The following is an 18,860-nucleotide window of genomic DNA, read 5'->3' on the forward strand; positions in this document are numbered from 1 at the left end:
ATATATAGTGTTATACTCAGAATAGAAAACAAATAGCGCAATTATACAAAACTACGTGCTCTATCAATCGAGCAACCCCCGATTAATCTACAGTCATATGTTTGATCACTCGAACATGCTCAAAAGGGTCCAAAGAGTTTATAAGTATTATCCGAAAATAGTCGATCACTCGAACCTCCTAGGTTGATCAACCAAACATGTCCAGATATCCAAAGACCAATATGTATAATCCGAGTTTTACTTGATCGATCTAACAGGCTATTCAATAGCTTGAGACCCTTGTTTCATGTACAAATTGAAGACATCAAGGCAACAATCTTCACCATGTTGATCCATACATTGGGATTCGAGTTTGAATATGATACATGTCAATGAAATGATCAAATGTTAAGTATAAAACTAAGAAGTTTATCGAAAAAATATTTTTGAACTATAGAATGTGAAGATGAGAGGCCTTCTTGTTAAAAAACGATTATAATATGCACACCTTGGTGTAGGAAATCATCCAACAACTATTAAAGAGTGGGAAGAAATGGATGAGAGAGCAAAAACTATGATTTAATTATATGCATGTGTTAAGGGCCAAATATTGCATATTAGACCCCAGTTATTACTTGGATCTACAAGCATAATTCCGTTTAATGGCTGCTTTAATCATGTTTGTGATGCAGGGCATATTTACGAGCCTGGACTGGGAAAGGGTACTAAAAGCATGGATTTAATGGTCTGAAGTCACCAAGGCAAGCGACGGATCCCAGGAGACCAAAATCGACAGATTTGCATGCCAGGGATCCAAGAAAATCAAGAAACTGAACTGCAAACGGGCCTGAAAGTCAGCTAGGATGCAAGATCACAGGGTTCCCACCATCCGTTCAGCTCGAAACTTCATACATGGCCTGAGGACCATAAATTAACCGTACATGTCGAATTTCATCCGTTCGATCCTTGTGGAAATGGCCCAACGAACAGATCAGGCCCTAAAACTCTGATTTTGGGCCCACCTGCTATCTGGATATGCTTCAGAATTGGTCTAGATGGTTTAAATGATATGACAGAATGGATGGATGGAATGGATTTCATGAATATATCAAAGTAGACCCTATGCTGCAGTGCGTGTACACCATGTACTTGAAGACTCGCCGTGCATCGAACAGATAGAGTCGGTCAGCAGGCGCTGACCCGACGTCCGTGTTCAAAAGGGAAACAGACACGCTGATTCGCATAGGGCCTTGCGAGCAACATCAGGTGGGCCAATATCAGCGTGCGTTCTTATGATCCACACCGTTCAATGTGATCAGGAGGTCAAACCGACCGCGCACTGATCTACGGTCCAATTTTCGCAAGGCAGTGCATGTACAGGGAGTTCAAACGCCGGTCGGATGGCTGAAGAACTGAGTCAGTGGGCCGCAGTATCGGAAGCAAAAATCATCTCTTTCTGCACCGAAATTCGACTGCAAACCCAATGGACGGCATGGATTTCCCAAACCACCAGTAAAGAGGGCCCCACCACGCATCAGCGCGTGCTCTGCTTGCGAACGTTCGTGAAAACCGGACGCCGCCTGGCTTTCTCGAGCCGTTATGCGTCCATGATGGTGGTCGGATGCATGATCCAGACCGTCCAATCCTGTGCAGGGTCTAATATAACCACGCCCAAGTGGTCAGATCGTCAAAATGGTTGGCCAAACCGCACCAAACGCTGGTCGAACGCAAGCACTTCTTGCGTAAAATCAGAGCAGCAGCAGGATTTTCTTTTCTACTTCCTGCTCGTGAAACTTCCGCATGGGTGCGAAAATCCTTCTCCGACGACAGTTCTATAAAGAGAAAGAGAAAGTGAAAGGCCAGGGAATCATTGAAGGAAGGAGGGGAGCTTGGCTTGGTTGGAACGAGAAGACAGGAAGAGGAAAGGGAATTTTTTCCTTATTTTCTTTTTCTTATTTTTCTTTGCTGTTATTTTTTCTTTCCTTATGACTCCTAAGGATTTTAGCCTAATCATGGTCAGCTAACCCTCTTAGCTAGGGCTAAGAGGTGAAGCTTGTAGCGAGATGGGAAATTTTATTTCATGCTTTTAATTTATATTCATGAACTGATTTTGATTTTAGTTGATTATTAAAGGAATGTTTTTCTTAGTCTTTAATAGTCTGTTGTGACTGAAATTACAATGGGTCTGCAATGGCTTTGAATATTTCTTTTTCCCTTTTGATGTTTATAACGTCAGGAAGCCCTGTTGTTCACCATCGTCTCATGGGCATGGTCGGATGACGATACCCCTTCCTAACCTTCAGGCATTGTTGATTGATTGGTAATTAGTTTAATTCTATTGTTTGCCTTGTCTCCTGGGCATGGTTTGGTGATGGAATCCATTCTAATTCATATACCTTTCATCTCATGAAAACTAGATCAAATAAGTTCAGTTTAATTTCCATGATTCTTGATGCAGGCATAAGATCTCCCTGATCTCTACAAGTGGATCCTCTGAATCCCTAGTCTCCTTCCTCTGAATTCCTTAAGTTTTAAATTAATCTCTCACCATTATTCATCACTTTATAGTGGATTTAGATTTCATCTTAGGCTAGTCTTATTTCTACCTAGTCGTACAGGTATCAGTCCCTTGGGATTCGACCTCAGTCTTACTGAGTTTATTACTACATCACAACCCTATACTTGGGGAGTGAACAAGTTTTTGGCGCCGTTGCCGGGGATTGACGGTTGCGATTCTCTGAAATTAATTAGATTTAGAATTAGTTTAATATTAGAATTTGACTAACCTTAGTTTTAGGTTTTTAATTGATTTCTAGAACTAACTTGTTTCCATGTTTTGTAAGATCCTGACATAAGTTCCTAAATTGGTAATTCCTTCATAATTTCTCTACTTTTTTCACTTTTAAAATTAGGGTTTAAATTCTAGAAATTCTCTAATTCTAGTATTTTCTTATTTGTAGGAAATAGTTTATTTTTGGAAATTTTCCTCTTTTGTTTTTAGAAACTAGGTTAGTTATTTCCCTTTTTAGGAATTAACTTCTATTTTTATTTTTTAGTAACTTTCTAATTTTAACTCTTTTAGAATCTAATTTTGTTTCCTAATTTATTTTTAGAATTTTTGTTTTGAAACTAACCTTCCTATTTTGTAGACCTTTAAGATAGAAATTTCTAATTCGGTAAGCTCCTTCCCTACTTTCTATTTCTCAGTTCTCTTTTAGTAATTTACTTTCTAGTTTAGGACTTTCCTAATTTATTTTAGAAATTTTCACTTTCTTTTAGGAATTCCTTCTTTTAGAAATCAGTTTACTGCTATCTTTCTTTTAAAGGATTGTTCTTCTCTTTTTAGAATCTAACTTATTTTGTTTTATTTTGCAGGTTTTAACTTAGGGACTCCAATTGGGTAATTTCTTTCCAACTCTCTCTTCCTTTCTAGATTTTCTTTCCGTTTCTTAGGATTAGGTTTTGAATTTAATTGAGGGCTGTGAGTGTTTCATGCCCAAGTGGGCCCGTGACAACACTCGACGTCTCTTGACTGAAGGAGGATTGGTTGAGGGGTTGACTATCCATTGCAGGACTAGACACCACTCGAAATCCCCGGAGTTAATTGAAGTTATGGCTGAAGACCAACCTCCTCTACTTCCACCCAGGGTGGAGGATACCCAAGATGAGAACGAGGTGCATCAGGCACCCCCGCCTCGTACTTTACGAGATTATCTACAACCGGCGGGAGTGAGTACGCCCTCATGCATGATTTTTCCTGAAAACACGGGACAAATGGACATCAAGCCAGGAGTTATCCAACTCCTTCCCAAATTCCATGGACTTAAATCAGAAAGTCCATATTTACATTTGAAAGAGTTCGATGAGATTATAGCTACATTATGTTTTCCTAATGTATCTGAGGATACAATCAAGCTGAAACTCTTTCCTTTTTCCTTAAAAGAGAAGGCCAAGACGTGGTTACATTCACTGCATCCTAGATCCATTGGCACATGGAACGACATGCAGAGGCAATTCATAAAAAAATTCTTCCCACATCATAAAACGATTACCCTCAGAAAAACAATCATGAACTTTGCCCAAAAGGAAGATGAAACATTCTTCCAATGTTGGGAAAGGTTCAAAGATTTGGTCAGTTCATGCCCACAACACGGATTTGAAACGTGGCGCATTACAAATTTTTTCTATGATGGACTGACATCTTCCATGCGCCAAATGGTCGAAACAATGTGTAATGGAGAGTTCATTAATAAAGATGTTGACGAGGTATGGGATTACCTCGATAGTCTTGCTGAAAAAACACAATCATGAGACTATTACCCAAAGTCGAACACCACGTCTAAGCCGACTCAATTAAAAGAGAAAGGTGGATTATATCTCTTGAAAGAAGAGGATGATCTCAAGTGTAAAGTGACTACACTCATAAGGAGAGTTGAGGCCATGGAAGGAAAGAAGGATAAGGTTAATGAAATTGTTTGCGGCATCTGTGATTGCAACATTCATACAACTGAAAATTGTCCTACAATACCTGCCTTTCGAGGAGTGTTGAATGAACAAGCTAATGCCGTAAACAACTATCAAAGACCTTTTACTGGACCTAACTCCAATACGTACAATCCTGGTTGGAAAAATCATCCAAACTTTAGTTGGAGGAATGGACAAACGGCTACCCCTCAAGGTTTCTTCAATCAAAATCCAAATCAAGTGAAACCTCAAGAAGAACCGGTTCAAAATTCCATACAAGAGCTGGCTCAGGCAATGCCGGGAATTACAGATTTTATGCAAAAGATAGATTCTCGTATGACGGTTATAGAAAAGGGGATGCTTCCTGCACAACCTCTCCCCAATCCTAAACCACAGTACGAGATTAATGATCCCAGCTCTTCAAATCAGATGGGGCACGCTAAATCCATCACCACTCTTAGGAGTGGAAAGATCATTGATAAAACTCTTCCGGTTAGGCCCGAAAAGCCTCAAGAACCAGAAGAGGACAACAACGATGGATCCAGTGATGCCCCACAAAAATTAGAACCGGAACTTCTAGAGAAGCCAGTTGCTCCGTTTCCCCAACGGTTGGTTTCACCAAAACCTCTCTCTAACTCTCAGGATATCCTAGAGGTGTTGAAACAAGTGAAAGTCAACATTCCTCTACTTGATGTCGTGAAACAGATTCCTTCATATGCCAAATTTCTGAAAGACTTATACACGACCAAAAGATGGCAAAGTATTCAAAAGAAAATTTTCTTGACTGAGAAAGTGAGTGCCATCCTAAAGCAAGACGTGCCACAGAAATTCAAAGATCCCGGTAGCCCAACCATATCATGTGTAATCGGGAACCATCGAATTGATCACACACTTCTTGACTTAGGAGCGAGCGTCAATCCGATTCCCTACTCGGTATACAAACAGTTAGGTTTGGGTGAATTAAAACCCACCCTAACCACACTACAACTTGTTGATCGCTCTGTTCGTGTACCAAGAGGGATAATTGAGGATGTGTTGGTCCAAGTTGATAGATTTTACTACCCTGTAGATTTTATCATCCTGGACACCGAACCCATTAATAACATAAGCACTCAAATTCCTGTCATTCTTGGCTGCCCATTCCTTACAACTTCAAATGTAATTATCAATTGCAGGAATGGTGTCATGACTATGTCTTTTAGGAATATGACATTGGAGTTAAACATTTTTTTCAATAACGGCAGAAACTTAGAGGAGGATGACGATTTCCACGACATTAACATGATTGATTCTTTCGTGGAAGATACGACACCTCTAACCTTATCCTCTGACCATCTAGAGACGTGTCTGGCCCACTCCCATGATTTTGATGATAACATGATTAGGGAGACGTGCGCCTTGCTTGATACTGCACCGGTACTTGAAGTTAACCGGTGGAGGCCACAATTTGAAGAATTGCCACAAACCGATGTAGTGCCTCTACCGTCTAACCTCAAGTTGCCGAAGCTTGACCTAAAACCTTTACCCTCTGATTTGAAATATGCCTATTTAGGTCAAGATGAGACATACCCAGTAGTGATCTCTGCCCACCTAGAGAAAGAACAAGAGAGTATGCTCATATCTACTCTTTTTGAGCATAAAGGAGCCCTGGGATAGACGATAGCGGACCTTAAGGGAATCGATCCCTCGATTTGTACTCACCGCATATATCTTGAGGATAATGCAAAAACCGCTCGGCAACCACAACGTAGACTAAATCCAAACATGAAGGAAGTGGTTAAGGCCGAGGTTCTTAAACTATTGGACATGGGTATCATATACCTTATATCTGATAGTCAATGGGTGAGTCCAACTCAAGTGGTACCTAAAAAGTCCGGAATCACCATCGTAGCCAATGCTAATAATGAACTCATGCCAACTAGAGTCACTACTGGTTGGAGAATGTGCATTGACTACAAGAAGTTGAATACCATCACGAGGAAAGACTACTTTCCTTTACCATTCATTAATTAGATCCTAAAAAGGTTAGCTGGTCATTCCTATTACAGTTTCCTTGACGGGTATTCGGGCTACAACCAGATAGAGATAGCTCCTGAAGACCAGGAAAAGACCACATTTACATGTCCCTACGGCACCTTTGCCTACCGAAGGATGCCATTCGGATTATGTAATGCCCCTGCCACCTTTCAGCAAAGTATGCTTAGTATCTTTTCTGATATGGTGGGGCAATATCTAGAGGTCTTCATGGACGATTTCTCTGTTACGGTCCATCTTTCAGCAAGTGCTTGGAAAGTCTTAAATGTGTGCTGAAAAGATGTGAAGAAAAGAACTTGGTACTTAATTGGGAGAAGTGTCATTTCATGGTTCAGAAGGGAATTGTCCTTGGGCATATCATCTCGTCCAAGGGAATCGAGGTAGATAAGGTAAAAATCGATCTTATCTCTAACCTACCTCTACCCAAGAACATCAGAGACGTGCGAGCCTTCTTAGGACACGCAAGATTTTACAGGCGATTCATAAAGGACTTTAGTCTCTTCTCTCGTCCTTTATGTAATCTTCTTCAAAAGGATGCTCCGTACGAGTGGACTGAGCAATGCCAAGAAGCTTTCACCAAGCTTAAGGGCACGTTAACCACTGCACCTATCATGCAGCCACCCGACTGGAGCCTTCCTTTAGAGCTCATGTGCGACGCTTCTGATTATGTTCTTGGAGCGGTTCTAGGCTAGAGAAAGGATAAGAGACCCTCCGTCATCCATTACGCGAGTAGGACTTTGAATCCGGCCCAAGTGAACTACTCAACTACGGAAAAAGAACTCTTAGCCGTAGTGTTCGCCTTGGACAAATTTAGGTCCTACCTGATCGAATTCAAGATCATTATTTATACAGATCATGCGAAACTGAAGTATCTTCTTTCTAAGAATGATTCTAAGCCCCGCCTGATACGATGGATCCTTCTACTCCAAGAATTTGATTTGAAAATTAAAGATAAAAAGGGAGTAGAAAATGTTGTGGCCGATCACCTTTCTCGCCTTAATACCTTTGATTCCCTTGAGACGACCCATATCAACGACATGTTCCCTGATGAACAACTGTTCAGAGTCTCCCATTCACCTTGGTTTACTGATATTGCTAATTATCTTGCTACAGGTGCCATACCGACACAGTGGACTGCGCAAGATAAGAAGAAATTCTTCACCGAGGTGCGCAACTTTTTCTGAGATGATCTTTATTTATTTAAATATTGCCCAGACCAAATCCTAAGGAGATGTGTACCAGACGAAGAACATCAGAGCGTCATCTCCTTCTGTCACTCACAGGCCTGTGGTGGTCACTTTTCTGCTAAAAAGACCACGGCCAAGATTCTGCAGTGTGGCTTTTACTGGCCCACTATGTTTAGGGACACCCATGAGTTTTGCAAAGCTTGTGAGCGTTGTTAGAAATTGGGAGCATTGTCCCATCGAAATATGATGCCCTTGAATCCCATTCTTATCATCGAAGCATTTGACTGCTGGGGCATTGATTTCATGGGACCATTCCCCCAATCATTTAGAAATTTATACATTTTGCTCGCCGTAGATTATGTCACTAAATGGGTCGAAGCAATCCCGTGTCGAAATAATGACCATCGCACTGTCATTAAATTCCTAAAAGAAAACATCCTTTCTCGATTTGAAACGCCTCGAGCCATCATTAGTGATGGGGGCTCACACTTTTGTAATAAACCATTTGAGAGCTTAATGAAGAAATACGGAATTTCTCATAAGGTGAGCACCCCGTACCACCCACAGACAAGTGGGCAAGTTGAGATTTCTAATAGAAAAATTAAACACATTTTGGAGAAAATGGTTAACCCTGATCGTAAGGATTGGTCAATCCGATTGACGGATGCCTTATGGGCATACCGTACTGCCTTTAAAACCCCTATTGGAATGTCCCCCTTTAGACCTGTCTATGGGAAAGCTTGTCACTTGCCTGTGGAGCTGGAACATAAAGCGTACTGGGCGATCAAAAATCTTAATTTCAATCTGGACAACGCTGGCTCGCTACGCAAACTTCAATTGAATGAACTTGAGGAAATCCGGAATGATGCGTACGATAATTCGAGAATTTACAAGGACAAGATGAAAGCATTTCATGACCAACACATTTTGCGAAAATCATTCACGCCTGGTCAGAAGGTCCTTTTGTACAATTCTCGATTACATCTCTTTCCGGGTAAGCTTCGATCTCGTTGGACCGGCCCTTACATTGTTGTTACTGTTTTTCCTCATGGGGCCGTTGAAATTAGAGATCCCGACAATGGCAAGGAGTTTAAAGTCAATGGACATCGATTGAAACCATTTGTCGAGAAATTTGATTCAGAGGACATGTCCATGCCTCTGACTGATCCTGTTTACCAGGATTGATCTCCTAGTCTGATGGAGGTATAGGTAGGTTTATCGCTTTCATAGGACTAGAGTTGTTACTTCATTTGTCTGGCTGAAGACGGTAAACTTAGCGCTCCTAGGAGGCAACCCAGCCCGTCATTTCATTTTATTTTTATCATTAGTTAGTTCAATGTTTGTGGGTAACATTACTGCAAACCCTCACGAGACTACAACTCGTCCACTAGGGGTAACCTAGGGGTTTAAAGGCTTGTTGCATACGCTAAATGCAATCGAGAGCACCTACGAAAGTAGTATAGGTAGGATTTTATTTTTATTTTTGTGTTGCCTTCTCTCTCGTGCTGACCGACGCCCATGCTGCGATCTCTTGGAAAGTGTCTCTCAATTCATCATCCAGGTACTATCTTCCAATCACTTCATATTTACTTTTCGTTGTCCCAAGTGCATTGCATGCTCATATCATTTACATTAAGGACAATGTAGATTTTAGGTTGGGGGTGGGAGATTAGGTTTCCTAATCAGTGTTTTCTTAGTCTTGATCAGAAATTGTGAAAATTTTTAAATTTTTTTTGAATTTCGTATGAATTCGAAGCGATTTTGACGGCTATCTTGGATTTAGAACTACAAGATAAGTGATGTTGGAATCTATGACTCTTAGATTCAACTATTTGTTAGATTTCACAGTTAAGTTAGAATTATTAATCCATGATTAGAAGTTTTAAACATTGATTGAATCATAATTTTACATGTCACATCTCGCTTACACATTAAGGTTTCATTCGATATTGAAGGATTAATTTGGTGATCAATAAGCTTGAAAGGAACTAACCTGAGAAATTGAAATGATTGGGGAATGGTCTACACCATAGGTTTGCTCCCTATAGGTGTAGATTTAATTCCCTATGAATGATATGAGAAAAAGTTGGGTGTACAGTCTTTACCATAGGTTTGCTCCCTATAGGTGAGGATTCAATTCCCCTTCTTGGCGTTACTATTAAATAAAAAAAATCAAATATTAAAAGAATAAAAAGATAATGTGTAAGCCAAGTTGGGTTATCATGAATTCTCTTATTGGTTACCAATAATATCCTTAAATAGAGAAGTGAATCTTAATGTTGACAAGTCGAGATTAAACTATACATCCATGGAATTCAATGTTTGGAATTGTTTTAATTAAGGGATTAATATTTGAACTTGATTATGAAGTTTACTGTGAGCTTGATTTCAGGAGAAAGTAATGCCAACAATCATGAATCGTAGACTTCTATTTCTGGATTATTTTCAAAAATCACTCGAGTTTATAAAATGTGTTCTGCAATTTTCAACTTATCTTCCGCATACTTTGCTTGGGACTAGCAAAATGCTGGTTGGGGGTTGTGTTAAGGGCCAAATATTGCATATTAGACCCCAGTTATTACTTGGATCTAGAAGCATAATTCCATTTAATGGCTGATTTAATCATGTTTGTGATGCAGGGCATATTTACGAGCCTGGACTGGGAAAGGGTACTAAAAGCATGGATTTAACAGTCTGAAGTCACCAAGGAAAGCGACGGATCCCAGGAGACCAAAATCGACAGATTTGCACGCCAGGGATCCAAGAAAATCAAGAAACTGAACTGCAAACGGGCCTGAAAGTCAGCTAGGATGCAAGATCACAGGGTTCCCACCATCCGCTCAGCTCGAAACTTCATACATGGCCTGAGGACCATAAATTAACCGTACATGTCGAATTTCATCCGTTCGATCCTTGTGGAAATGGCCCAACGAACAGATCAGGCCCTAAAACTCTGATTTTGGGCCCACCTGCTATCTGGATATGCTTCAGAATTGGTCTGGATGGTTTAAATGATATGACAGAATGGATGGATGGAATGGATTTCATGAATATATCAAAGTAGACCCTATGCTGCAGTGCGTGTACACCATGTACTTAAAGACTTGCTGTGCATCGAACAGACAGAGTCGGTCAGCAGGCGCTGACCCGACGTCTGTGTTCAAAAGGGAAACAGACACGCTAATTTGCATAGGGCCTTGCGAGCAACATCAGGTGGGCCAATATCAGCGTGCGTTCTTATGATCCGGAGGTCAAAACCCCCCCTATGTCCGATTCTCGCAAAAATGCATGTACAGGGAGTCCAAAAGCCGGTCGGACGGTGGAAGAAGGAATCGGGGCCCAATCAAGCAAAATCATCTCTTTCGCACCGGTTTTCGAGGAAACCAATGGATGTCTGGATTTCCCAAACCACCGAAAGAGGGCCCCACCACCGCATGGTGCTTTCGCTTTAAACGTTCGTGAAAAATGGCCGGTTTTTTCGGGCATCGTCCATGGATGGTGGTCGGGAGCATTGGATCCGATCCGGTCCCAACCCTGGCCTGGTTAATATTAAAAAAGCCCAAAGGGATGAAAAGGGGAAAACCGACAAAGTGGTCGAAGAAACTTCTTTGTAAAATTTCGAGAAGGAAGGGGATTTTCCTTTTCTTTCTTTCTGCTCTTCTTCCCCTTTTTTTAAAGAGAGGTCGAAAAAAGGGGGGGGAAAAAAAGGTTTTTTTTAAAAAAAAAAATTTTTTCCTGTTTTGGGGTTTAAAATTTGGAAACGAAAAGGGTTTGGGGGGGGGAAAAAAAAAAACCCCAAAAAAAGGGCCCGGAAAAGGGGGGAAATCATAAAAACCCTTTTACAAAAAGGGATCCCCCCGCCAGGCCCCCCCTTTGGGGGCCCCGGGGGTTTTGGGGGAAAAGGGGGAGGGGAAAAAAAGGGGCCCAAAAAAAAAAAAACCTTTTGGGGAAAAATCGGAAAAAGGGTAAAACCCCCCCCAAAAAGGGAAAAAAATTTTTCCCAAAAGGTTTAAAACCCGGGGGGAAAAAAGAAAAGGGGGGAAAACCCCAAAATTTCATCTTTTTGGGGCCCAAAAACCAAACCCCCCCCAAAATTTCCCCCCTTTAAAGGGGGAAGGAAGGCCTTTTTTAAAATTAAACCCAAAGGAAATTTTTTTTTTCCAAACCTTCCCTTTTTGGAAACCCTTTTTTTTTGGGGGGGGGGGGGAAAAAAGGGAAAAAAGGGGAAAGGGGGGGGGGGGGGGAGGGGGGGTTTTTGTTTTTTTTTTTTTTTTTTCTTTTTATTTTTTTTTTCCTTATTCATATATCATTTGTCTTTTCTAGGTTAACCCTCTTAGCTAGGGCTAAGAGGTGAAGCCTGTAGCGAGATGGAAAATTTTATTTCATGCTTTTAATTTATATTCATGAACTGATTTTGATTTTGGTTGATTATTAAAGGAATATTTTTCTTAGTTTTTAATAGTCTGTTGTGACTGAAATTACAATGGGTCTGCAATGGCTTTGAATATTTCTTTTTCCCTTTTGATGTTTATAACGTCAGGAAGCCCTGTTGTTCACCATCGTCTCATGGGCATGGTCGGATGACGATAACCCTTCCTAACCTTCAGGCATTGTTGATTGGTTGGTAATTAGTTTAATTCTATTGTTTGCCTTGTCTCCTGGGCATGGTTTGGTGATGGAATCCATTCTAATTCATATACCTTTCATCTCATGACAACTAGATCAAATAAGTTCAGTTTAATTTCCATGATTCTTGATGCAGGCATAAGATCTCCCTGATCTCTACAAGTGGATCTTTTAAATCCCTAGTCTCCTTCCTCTGAATTCCTTAAGTTTTAAATTAATCTCTCACTATTATTCATCACTTTATAGTGGATTTAGATTTCATCTTAGGCTAGTCCTATTTCTAGTTAGTTTCAGGTAACGTACAGGTATCAGTACCTTGGGATTCGACCTCGGTCTTACTGAGTTTATTACTACATCACAACCCTATACTTGGGGAGTGAACAGCATGTTCGACGAAGTCTTTTATAATGTCCCTAATCAAAAGACCAACACAAGTCCTTAGAATAAGTTAGAAGACTTGTACATGACGAAATCTCTATCGAATCGTTTGTATTTGAAGAAGCAATTGTATAATTTAAATATGGCGGAGGGATATGATATTAATGAACACATTAGCAATGAGTGGATTTTGAATTCGGAGGCTTCATGCTACATGACTTTTTAGCAGAATTGGTTCAACAATGACAACGAGTGTGATGGTAGCCAGGTGTTTATGAGCAATGACTTTTCCTGTAAGGTAGTTGGAATCAGATCGGTGCGCATTAAGATATTTGATGGAATAGGGCGTATCCTAACAGATGTGAGACATCTTCATAAGCTGATGAAAATTTAATATCTATTGGGGCACTCATTGCACTTAGGTGTAAGGTCATCTGATTTAATCGTGTCATGAATGTTTCAAAGGGGACACTCATAGTGATGAAAGCGCAGTGAAGTTGTAACATTTACAAGTTGATCAGGAATACTGTATCAGGTAGAATTGTATCGTGTGTAGTAGAATCTACGTTGGCACGTTTGTGGCATGCACATCTAAGCCACATGAGCAAGTGCGGTATGAAGATACTTTTTATCATTGTTTGATTCCTGCTTTTAAAATTGTTGATTTTAATATATGCAAGCATTATATATATGGTAAATAATTATTAATGCTTGTATATATTAAAATTATTATTTTTAATTATTGATTTTAAAATTATTTTTTAATTATAAAAAATATGTAAGTAAGGGTGTTATGGATTATATGCATTTTGATGTATGGGGCCGTCGCCCGTGGTTTCTAGAGGAGGTTTGTCTTTTCTTTTTTTCTTTTTTTGTCATATTCATCTACAATTTCTCTAAAAAAAATATGGGTTTAATTTATGAAGTCTAAATCTAATGTTTTCACCACCTTTAAGATGTGGAAGACGATGGTAGAAAAATAATCAATGCGAAAACATTGACAATAGCCCGAAGTATTGAGGACAAACAATAGTAGAGAATTCACTTCAAAGGAATTTAATCAGTTTTGTAAAGATGAGGAGATCGCACGACATAATACAGTTAAACACACACCAGGGCAAAATGTTATGGTGGAACGAATGAATCAGACTATCTTAAAAAATTGCTCGAAGTATGTTGAGCAATGCTGAGTTAGGCAAGGAGATATAGACTAAAGCCGTTAACACAGCATGCTATTTAGTAAATCAGTCTCCGTCTACATTGATAAATTGTAAAATTTTAGAAGAAGTGTGAAGTGGTAATGTCACGCCCCAAACTCGGAAACCGGGCTCACAAAATTCCCGATCGCCGAATCTGGCGCCGACAGCCTCCGTAGAACCCCATTCTCGGCTCCCAGCGCCCATTCGCCAGGTTCCGATCCTGGGATGCTACAAGGAGGATTTTTAACTTCAGTTTGATTCGTAATAAGCATAACCGAAGGCATAACCCACAAACAACGACCAAAAACTCCATCACATTTCCACTATAATAAAAAACTTTACAGGTACAATGAGCATAAGGGAAATACAATGAAGATAGACCAAAACTCCAAAAGAAGATCAGCCACGCGTCCAAGCCTCAGCGCTGCTGCGATCCAACGTCACCTGCACGCAACGGTCGTGCATAAGCTTATAGAAAGCTTAGAGGGTGGTGAAAGTGTATGCTCAAGGTGATAATATAGTTATGCAGTATCAGAGTAATGCGGAACATGCTGATGAATGCTAAGAATCCCATTAGCCGTACCAAGGCCATGCGGTGCAAAGAATGATGTCGGCCATACCAAGGCCATGCAAAATGCAAGTCAAGCATACAAATCCTCATCTAAGTCCACATGTCAATACGGCTCAAATCTGGAATATCACCGGGGTCTAGTACGCTCCAAGCCAGATTGCCGCCCCATCGCGCGCAATAAGGTGAGTGGAAAAGACCTCACTATCCGCCTGCCAATATCGGTCTCGGCTCGTCAATAGCGGACCCATTCCTCGAGCTGGTCAGACTCAGCCTAGCATTGCCCCCTACTCACGGGCGGGTAAGGCCGCACCCCCCTTCCAACCGACCACGACACAGTGGAAAGCGCAACCGTCTGGTAATCGGCACCCAGCGCTCATGCACCCACTCGGTCTAGACGTTGGAGCAACCTCCTGGTACCATAAGGGTTTAGGGACTTTCACCCAGGGATATCTATCGCACCCCATGTAGAACAGTATTTCCGGTATCCAATCCTGCCAACCACGATACGTCTGTGGAGGCTACCCCGATGTCGCTAGGGCGTACAGAACTATACCACTCAATGCGAATGCATGAATCACACTATTCAATCATGCGGCAATTCTGCGCGTATCGTGCGCTCATGTAGGCAACACCGCCTATCTAAACAATATGCCCGAAGGCTATGCTATGATCAGTCATTTCTCATATCAAGCATACGTATGATGCATATGATCATGAATCATGGAATTAAATATGTCATATGGGGTGGATGATGCTCATAATGAAGACGGGCCTAGACGGCCTACATATTACACATATGGGCCTATCAGTGGGCCCAAGGGAAAGTCATAATGCGGACATTTAACCACACTACACTTACAATGTGGACGTCAAACCAACATTGTTCCCAAGGCACGACTGCCACAAATATCATTTCATAAGTTATTTTGGGATCACCCATTGCAATGGACCTTAGGTACATCCATTGGGCCCTTAAATACATCAAATTAGCCAAGTCATATGGGCCTTACATTCACTAAGTGGGCCACACCAATGGGCCTTATGTACATTGCAATGGCTATAACCCGGGGGCTTCAGAACATATCAAATAGGCCTAAGCTTATGGGCCTTACACGTGTCAAATGGGCCTCGACAGTTGGGCTCCATATGTACATCAAATGGGTCTACTCACCTGGGCCTTATATGTATCAAATGGGCCTCACCAATTGGGCCCCATGTGCACACCAAATGGGCCTCAACTCATTGGCCCCATTACATCAAATGGGCCTCGACCATGGGCCCCTGATACATTAAATGGGCCTCGACCCATGGGCCTTATATATACATCAAAGTGGGCCTCAACCATGGGTCACAAGTACTGAGGTGGGCCTTACCTATATATCAGGTGGGCCTCAATCACGGGCCCCAACATTAGTACAACTATATACATATAATATAGTATATAATATATATATAGTATATAATATATATATACATAATACATATAATATTATATGAAATATAATATTATATATATATATATATATATATATATATATATATATATATATACACACACACACACGCACACAACACAGTGGGCCCACACACTCATCACAGTGGGCCCACACACCATCACAGTGGCCTACGTCCACCGTCCAGGTGGACGGTGGGAATGAAACACATACATCAATGTGGGCTCCATGTGGGGCCCACCATAACGTTTACATTCCATCCAATCCGTTGATATTGACCCGCGGGCCCAAAAGAATTGGGAGAACGAATTTCGGCCGGATCCAAAACTTCTGTGGCCCAGAGCAGTGGTTTCAATGGCAGACGCTCAACCTCACTGTTCCCTTTCGTGTGGGCCACCTAAGTTTCGGATTAAGCTGATATTTTGAGCGGGCCTACATCAGGGAGGGGCCCACCTCATGAACGGGTTGGATGACATGTAAACATCAAGGTGGGGCCCACGGCTACAGCCGTGGGTGGCTGTACAAGCGTCCGTCCGCCTGGACGCTGGCGCAGGCAGCGCCTGCTGCCGCCTTTTTTTTTTTGATTTTTGTTTTTTGATGGATTTTGCAGGTGGGGTCCATATCCAGCGAATCCACTCCGTCCAGTGTTCTTCCATGGCTCACCACGAGCAATTCAAGTCCAATATTGGACATATTACAATGTATAAATAATCGGGAAAAGTTTCAATGGTGAAAACTACCATTTGCTATGGTATGGCCCGCCTGAAGGTCTGATGGATCCCACCTTCGGGCTCAACGCCTAAAATCATCTTGGGAAAGGAATGAACGGCATGGATTTAATACATACATCAAGGTGGGGCCTACATGAGTGGACCACTCCACGGTTTAAAAAATATATATATATATATATTTGTGTTCCCTTCCAGTAACGTCCAGCGTCCAGGGACGCTGGACTTTGCATGTACTTAGGAGGTGGGCCCTGCTTAGGTGGGCCACCAGGGAATGGATGGCAGGGTACTTACACATAGAAAGTGGGCCCCACTTTTAAATGATTTGGATAAAATACCTACCTCATGGTGGGGTCCATTCAAGTGGGCCACATAACCTCAGTATTACAAAAAAAATAAATAAATAAGATAAAAGGGAGAGAGATAGAGAGTGAGACCGTGTGATGGAGGGACCCCGGCACTATGGGCCCTCCCTTGCACTAAATCATACATCAAGTGGGTCCCATTTTATGTGGCCCATTAAAATTAAATCCAACGGTGGAGATCCCTTCTCCACCAAATTAAACGGTCTAGATGACCCTAAATATTCAAGAAGATAAACATCATGATGGGGTCCATGGAGGATGGCCCCGTCATGGAATGATCATGATGATCCAAGTGGGCCATCGGCCACACCTTAGGGTCCAAAGCGAGATCCAAACCATTGATCGGTTGGCCTCACTTGGCCCATCTTAAAAACATCAAAAACTATCCTATCCAAACACCCACCACTTGATCTTCTTGCTCCCTTGGCTTCCTTAGCTCCTTGTACTACCCTTTGATGGAGGAAGATGGGAAATGGATGGTTGAGATGAGAGATGAAGGGGTGGGAAAGGTGGACCTCACATATGAAGTTTTCTCACCATGGGGGACTCATGGTGCTCTCTCTTGGATTTGGATTTTTTTGAAAAAAAATGAATAAGAGAGATAGTTGTAAAGGGAGGGAGAGAGAGAGAAAGAGATGGGTGATGGAGTGATGGGGGATGGTTTGGGTTGAAAATTGTGAAAAGGTGTATGGTTGTTGTTGAAATTTGGAAAAGAGGAGTGGTGAGGTGGAAAGAATGGTGGACTTTTGAAAAAGGTGGGGATGGGTTGATGTACTTAGGGTATGGGATGCTTTAATGGTTGATTGATGGGACTAATAGTAGAGATTCCCTCGAAATCCGTAACGCGCGGTGTTTCTTCGGAATAAACGCTGATCGGCATCTTCTAGCCTGGGTATCGGTTCGGTGCGCAAGTCACGGCGTTGGAACCGCGGCGACGACGCGGTCGCTATGATATAACTTTCAGACCAAGCCGACGTCGGTGCGCGGGACCTGGCTTAGGATCGTGCGCAAATACCGAATACGGTGCGAAGGTTGCCGGAATTTGACCGGAAGGACCGCGGAAGCTAACGGAACAGTACGGATTAGGACACGGGTCTTACAGGTAATGATATAAATTATGAAGGGCTGTAAGTATTTTATTGTGATGCTTACTCCCATATAGTCAGTTAAGAGAGATAAGTTGGACTATAGGGCAAAGAAGTGCACTTTTGCGGGCTCTGGTGATGGTGTGAAGGAATATAGGTTGTATGACGAGTCACACCAAGATTCGTGATTAGCCATGATGTCTGGTTTGATGAGGATTCCTTATTTCGCAAGGATGAATATGAAGAAATGAGAAAATCAATAGTTATTGATGTCAAAGTTGAAAAAAGGTGAGATACATGACGAAGTCGAGCCACAAGAAAATATATAAGAGCAGGCAAAGCAGACACCTATTAGGAGAAATTTATCGGAAGATTGCAAATTCATGATGCATTTTAATTGGGAACCATAATTTGAATTACTTATATGCCATGTATGCAATTTCTTATTTAAGAACATGCGTATCATCCATCCCTCCCTACAGGAGTATTAAAGTTCTTTGCTTCGACAATACCACCAGCTTTTGGCAGATGATTCTCACATGATGCAATGAGTAGTTTGTTGATATTTGGTTTTTGAAAAATCAAATATATTTGAAATTTTTATTTTTCTACCAAATCAATTCAAAATTTTTAAATGAAAAAAGTACAGTTTTCTTCTTTAGTCCCATATCGGAAATGAGAAAATAAGTTTTGAGGTTTATATGTAAGGTGTAAAGCATTCTTAATTGGAGTCTTGGAGGTTGAGATGCTCAGGTACACACTGAAACGCATGCACGCGTGTGCTCAAGTT

At 41.4% G+C, this 18,860-nt stretch overlaps 1 non-coding gene across 1 annotated transcript; it reads right to left on the minus strand.

Moving 5' to 3' along the window:
• Positions 1 to 4,029: 4,029 nt before the first annotated feature.
• On the minus strand, positions 4,030 to 4,136 carry LOC131238140 (small nucleolar RNA R71). The gene has a single exon (XR_009167552.1). It is a non-coding gene; the product is annotated as a small nucleolar RNA R71 (small nucleolar RNA).
• Between the last annotated feature and the right edge of the window lie 14,724 nt (positions 4,137 to 18,860).

Source organism: Magnolia sinica, chromosome 2 (genome assembly GCF_029962835.1).
Source record: "Magnolia sinica isolate HGM2019 chromosome 2, MsV1, whole genome shotgun sequence".
Taxonomy (NCBI): domain Eukaryota; kingdom Viridiplantae; phylum Streptophyta; class Magnoliopsida; order Magnoliales; family Magnoliaceae; genus Magnolia; species Magnolia sinica.